Consider the following 4,176-nt stretch of genomic DNA (forward strand, 5'->3'; position numbering starts at 1 on the left):
ATATGGTACATCTGAGAAAGAATGAGAAACTAGTGTTGAAAGCAAGTAGATGTCTGGAATAGGATGCTGATGCCCTGGTAAGAGAAGAAATTTAAGACATTTACAAAAGTAATCCATTTCCAGCTGAAAGTGAGAAAAAAGCCAAAGTTATTTATCTGAATATTTCAGTTAGAAATAGAGGTTTTTAAAGAGTTTATTTGGCTTTACTTTTTGAACCCTTTGAAACAAAAATTTTTAATTTGAATTATCCAAATTCAGTATAATTGCTTTAATTTGCTATTGCATTCTGCAAATAGGGTGAATGATGAAAACCAAGAAATACATACATGGATGACATGAATATGATGAGTGAGGTACACAAGGAAACTTTTTACCAGTGATCCTCAAACTTCAGTGAGCACAAGTGGACTACTTAAAATGCCATTTTCTATCTTTCATCCTTGAGACTCTACTTTTTAACAAGACCACAGTGATTCTTTTAATTATCTGCAATATAAATTTTAAACTTAATTGGAGAGAATAGTATAACATTACCCACATACTCCTCACCCACCTTCCATAAATAAACACATGGCCAGTCTTGTTTCATCTACATTGCCACTCACTTACCCTTCATCATAATTTATTTTTAAAATAATCCCAGATATCTTGACACTTTATCCATTAACATTTCAGTTTGTATCTCTAAAAAGAATGCATTTTTTTTGGCATTATCACAATATAATAATCACACCTAAAAACCCAAAGTGATCCTAAGGTAACTGGTCCAGACTCAGAAAAACTGGACTTGTGAAAGAGGGTAATAAGTCAGTGTCTAAGTGAACTACTTGGGAAGACATAATTTAGTTCATCATAGATTCAAACTCTTAGTTCAAGAACAAGCAAGCTATTCAGTTATGTTTCTGAAACTGTCACTTTAAATATTCAAAAAATATGTATTTATGGAAAGCATAAAGTTATCACACTGAGTTTTTTTAAAAAAACTTTTTCAGGGTTATTGATCTAAATTTTTTAAAGAAAAATAAGTTGTTTTGTTAAATAAATTTTTACACCTTATCAAACCTCAAAGAGAAAAGAACAAATTGCTCAATTTGCTTTTCCTCCAGTTACTTGGATTTCACAGTTTAAAAATATTTTTCTTAATGAACCTCAGAAAAGTTTCCCAAAGTAATGAAGAACACAAAATGTGCCCTGATAAGCTCCTCACAATTTAATTAACTCCAAATGCTAAAAAATCTTGCCATTTATAATTACATCCATAGAATGCACCATTTGAAAATCAAGCTTGGAGAAATCTGATTGCTTCAGTCATACTTCGGCTCCTTTCTTTTATCTGCTTTATCATCCCCACTCAAAACCAATATTTATAAAGTTCAAGTCAATATTTCCTTGACATTTTTATCTCCTTTCGTCTGTTGCTTTAAAAACAAAAGTGAACAAAACTTTAAAAAAAAAAAAAAAAAGAAGAAGAAGAAGAATAGGAAAAGCAGCTGCAACACTAAGCAGAAGAAGCAGGAATCAGAGTGTGAGTAGTAGCCAGCTGGGTGGGCACCATGGCTGGGATCACCACCATTGAGGCGGTCAAGTGTAAGATCCAGGTTCTGCAGCAGCAGCAGACAGATGATGCAGAAGAGAGAACTAAGCACCTCCAGCGAGAAGCTGAGAAAAAGAGGTGGGCCTGGGAACAGGCTGAGGCTGAGGTGGCCTCCTTGAACTATAGGATCCAGCAGGTTGAAGAGGAGCTCAATCACTCAGGAGTGCCTAGCCACTGCCCTGCAAAAGCTGGAAGAAGCAGAAAAAGCTGCTGATGAGAGTGAAAGAGGTATGAAGATTACTGGAAACCAGGCCTTAAAAGATAAAGAAAAAATGGAACTCTAGGAAATCCAGCTCAAAGAAGCTAAGCACACTGCAGAAGAGGCAGATAGGAAGTATGAAGAGGTGGTTTGTGCCGCCATTTCGTGGACGCCGGGTGAGCTTGAGCATTGGTGAGTGTTGGGCCGGAGGAAAGCGGGAAGACGCATCAGAGCGTGTGGATTTGAGCCTGTGCATTTTTTACCCTAGATCTCAAAATGCATCGTGATTCCTGTCCGCTGGACTGTAAGGTTTATGTAGGCAATCTTGGAAACAATGGCAACAAGACCTAATTGGAACGGGCTTTTGGCTACTATGGACCACTCCGAAGTGTGTGGGTTGCTAGAAACCCTCCCGGCTTTGCTTTTGTTGAATTTTAAGATCCCCGAGATGCAGCTGATGCTGTCAGAGAGCTAGATGGAAGAACACCATGTGGCTGCCATTTAAGAGTAGAACTGTCGAATGGTGAAAAAAGAAGCAGAAGTCGTGGCCCACCTCCCTCTTGGGGCCTTCGTTCTCGAGATGATTATCGGAGGAGGAGTCCTTCATCTCGTCGCAGATCTCCAAGAAGGAGAAGCTTCTCTTGCAGCTGGAGCAGGTCCCTTTCTAGAGATAGGAGAAGAGAGAGATCGCTCTCTCGGGAGAGAAATCACAAGCTGTCCCCATCCTTCTCTAGGTCTCGTAGCCATTCTAGGTCAAATGAAAGGAAATAGAAGACCAGTTTGCAAGAGAAGTGGTGTACAGGAAATTACTTCATTTGACAGGAGTATGTACAGAAAATTCAAGTTTTGTTTGAGACTTCATAAGCTTGGTGCATTTTTAAGATGTTTTAGCTGTTCAAATTTGTTTGTCTTTTGAAACAGTGACACAAAGGTGTAATTCTCTATGGTTTGAAATGGATCATATGAGGCATGTAATACCAAGAATTGTTACTTTACAATGTTTCCTTAAGCAAAATTGAATTTGCTTTGAATTTTAGTTATGCATAGACTGATAATAAACCTCTAAACCCGCCCAGCAGAAGTGTGAATTTTTTTTTTCATACAGAAACAACTGGCAAAAATTGAACTAAGATTTACTTTTTTGGGATATAGGATGCAGCTATAGTTGAACAAGCAGTCTTTAAAAGTTGCTGTGAAACACAAGCCATTGGGTAAAAAAACGCTGCACTATTAAATTAGAGGTTTTTGAAAAAGCCAACTCATGCTTATCCTGGGCAGAGGTTGCCTAGTTGGTATAGAATCTGTTAAGTTTCAAGGAAGTTTATCTTTGCTTTAGGTCATAAGTTTCTTATTTGATTGCTGTATATGAATACATGGCTGTTCATGACATTATGTGCAAATCTGAGATTTCAAAAATGACCTGCCAGTTTAAGGGTACATTGTAGAGCTGAACTTTGATTTACTGTGCAAGATTTTTTTTCATACTGTCATTTGTAATATGTTTTGTGAGAATCCTTGGGATGAAAGTTTTGGTTACAAAAAAAAAAAAAAGAAGAAGAAGAGGTGGTTCGTGAGTTGGTGATCACTGAAGGAGACCTGGAATGCACAGAGAAACAAGCTGAGCTGGCAGAGTCCTGTTGCCAAAAAATAGATGAGCAGATCAGACTGACAGACCAGAATCTGAAGTGTCTGAGTGCTGCTGAAGAAAAGTCCTTTCCAAGAGAAGAGAAATATGAGAAAGAGATCAAGATTCTTACTGATAAACTCAAGGAAACAGAGACCTGTGCTGAGTTTGCTGAGAGATAGGTGGCCATGCTGGAAAAGACAATTGATGACTTGGAAGACAAACTGAAATGCACCAAAGAGGAGAACCTCTGCACACAAAGGATGCTGGACCAGACTCTCCTTGACTTGAATGAGATGGAGAACACCCCAGTCCTATCCTACTGCTGCTGCTCCCTTTGTCCCTGACTCCGCCTGAGGCCAGCCTGCCCAAAGGTGACATTTAACTGAGGGTTGATCTTTAACTGCAGGGCTGCTTTCTACTTTCGTGGCCCCCTCCTCCCGTTTCTTTTTTGCCAAATTGTCTCTGCCTTTTCCTGGAGATTCCAGCTAGGCTAGAGGCTGAGCACCTTTGGGAACAACATTTAAGGGAATGTGAGCACGATGCATAATGTCTTTAAAAGCATGTTGTGATGTACACATTTTGTAATTATCTTTTTAGTTGTTTTGTAGCAACCATTTGCAAAACATTCCAAATAATTCCACAGTTCTGAAGCAGCAATCTAAGCCCCTTCTCACTTTCAGAAGGTAACTTTTCAGATTTATGCATATTGCCCTCTCCATAAACGAGAAGAAAAGGTATAGACCTGTCTTACTGAGA

The 4,176-nt window shown here is 38.7% G+C and overlaps 2 pseudogenes across 1 annotated transcript; both read left to right on the plus strand.

Moving 5' to 3' along the window:
- The first annotated feature begins 1,553 nt into the window (after positions 1 to 1,553).
- Positions 1,554 to 3,764, plus strand: LOC108303252 (annotated as a pseudogene).
- LOC108303253 lies at positions 1,949 to 3,333 on the plus strand (annotated as a pseudogene). The gene has a single exon (XR_001824752.2). The product of XR_001824752.2 is annotated as a serine/arginine-rich splicing factor 3-like (transcript).
- Positions 3,765 to 4,176: the final 412 nt, after the last annotated feature.

Source organism: Cebus imitator, unplaced genomic scaffold (genome assembly GCF_001604975.1).
Source record: "Cebus imitator isolate Cc_AM_T3 unplaced genomic scaffold, Cebus_imitator-1.0 Scaffold45, whole genome shotgun sequence".
Classification (NCBI taxonomy): domain Eukaryota; kingdom Metazoa; phylum Chordata; class Mammalia; order Primates; family Cebidae; genus Cebus; species Cebus imitator.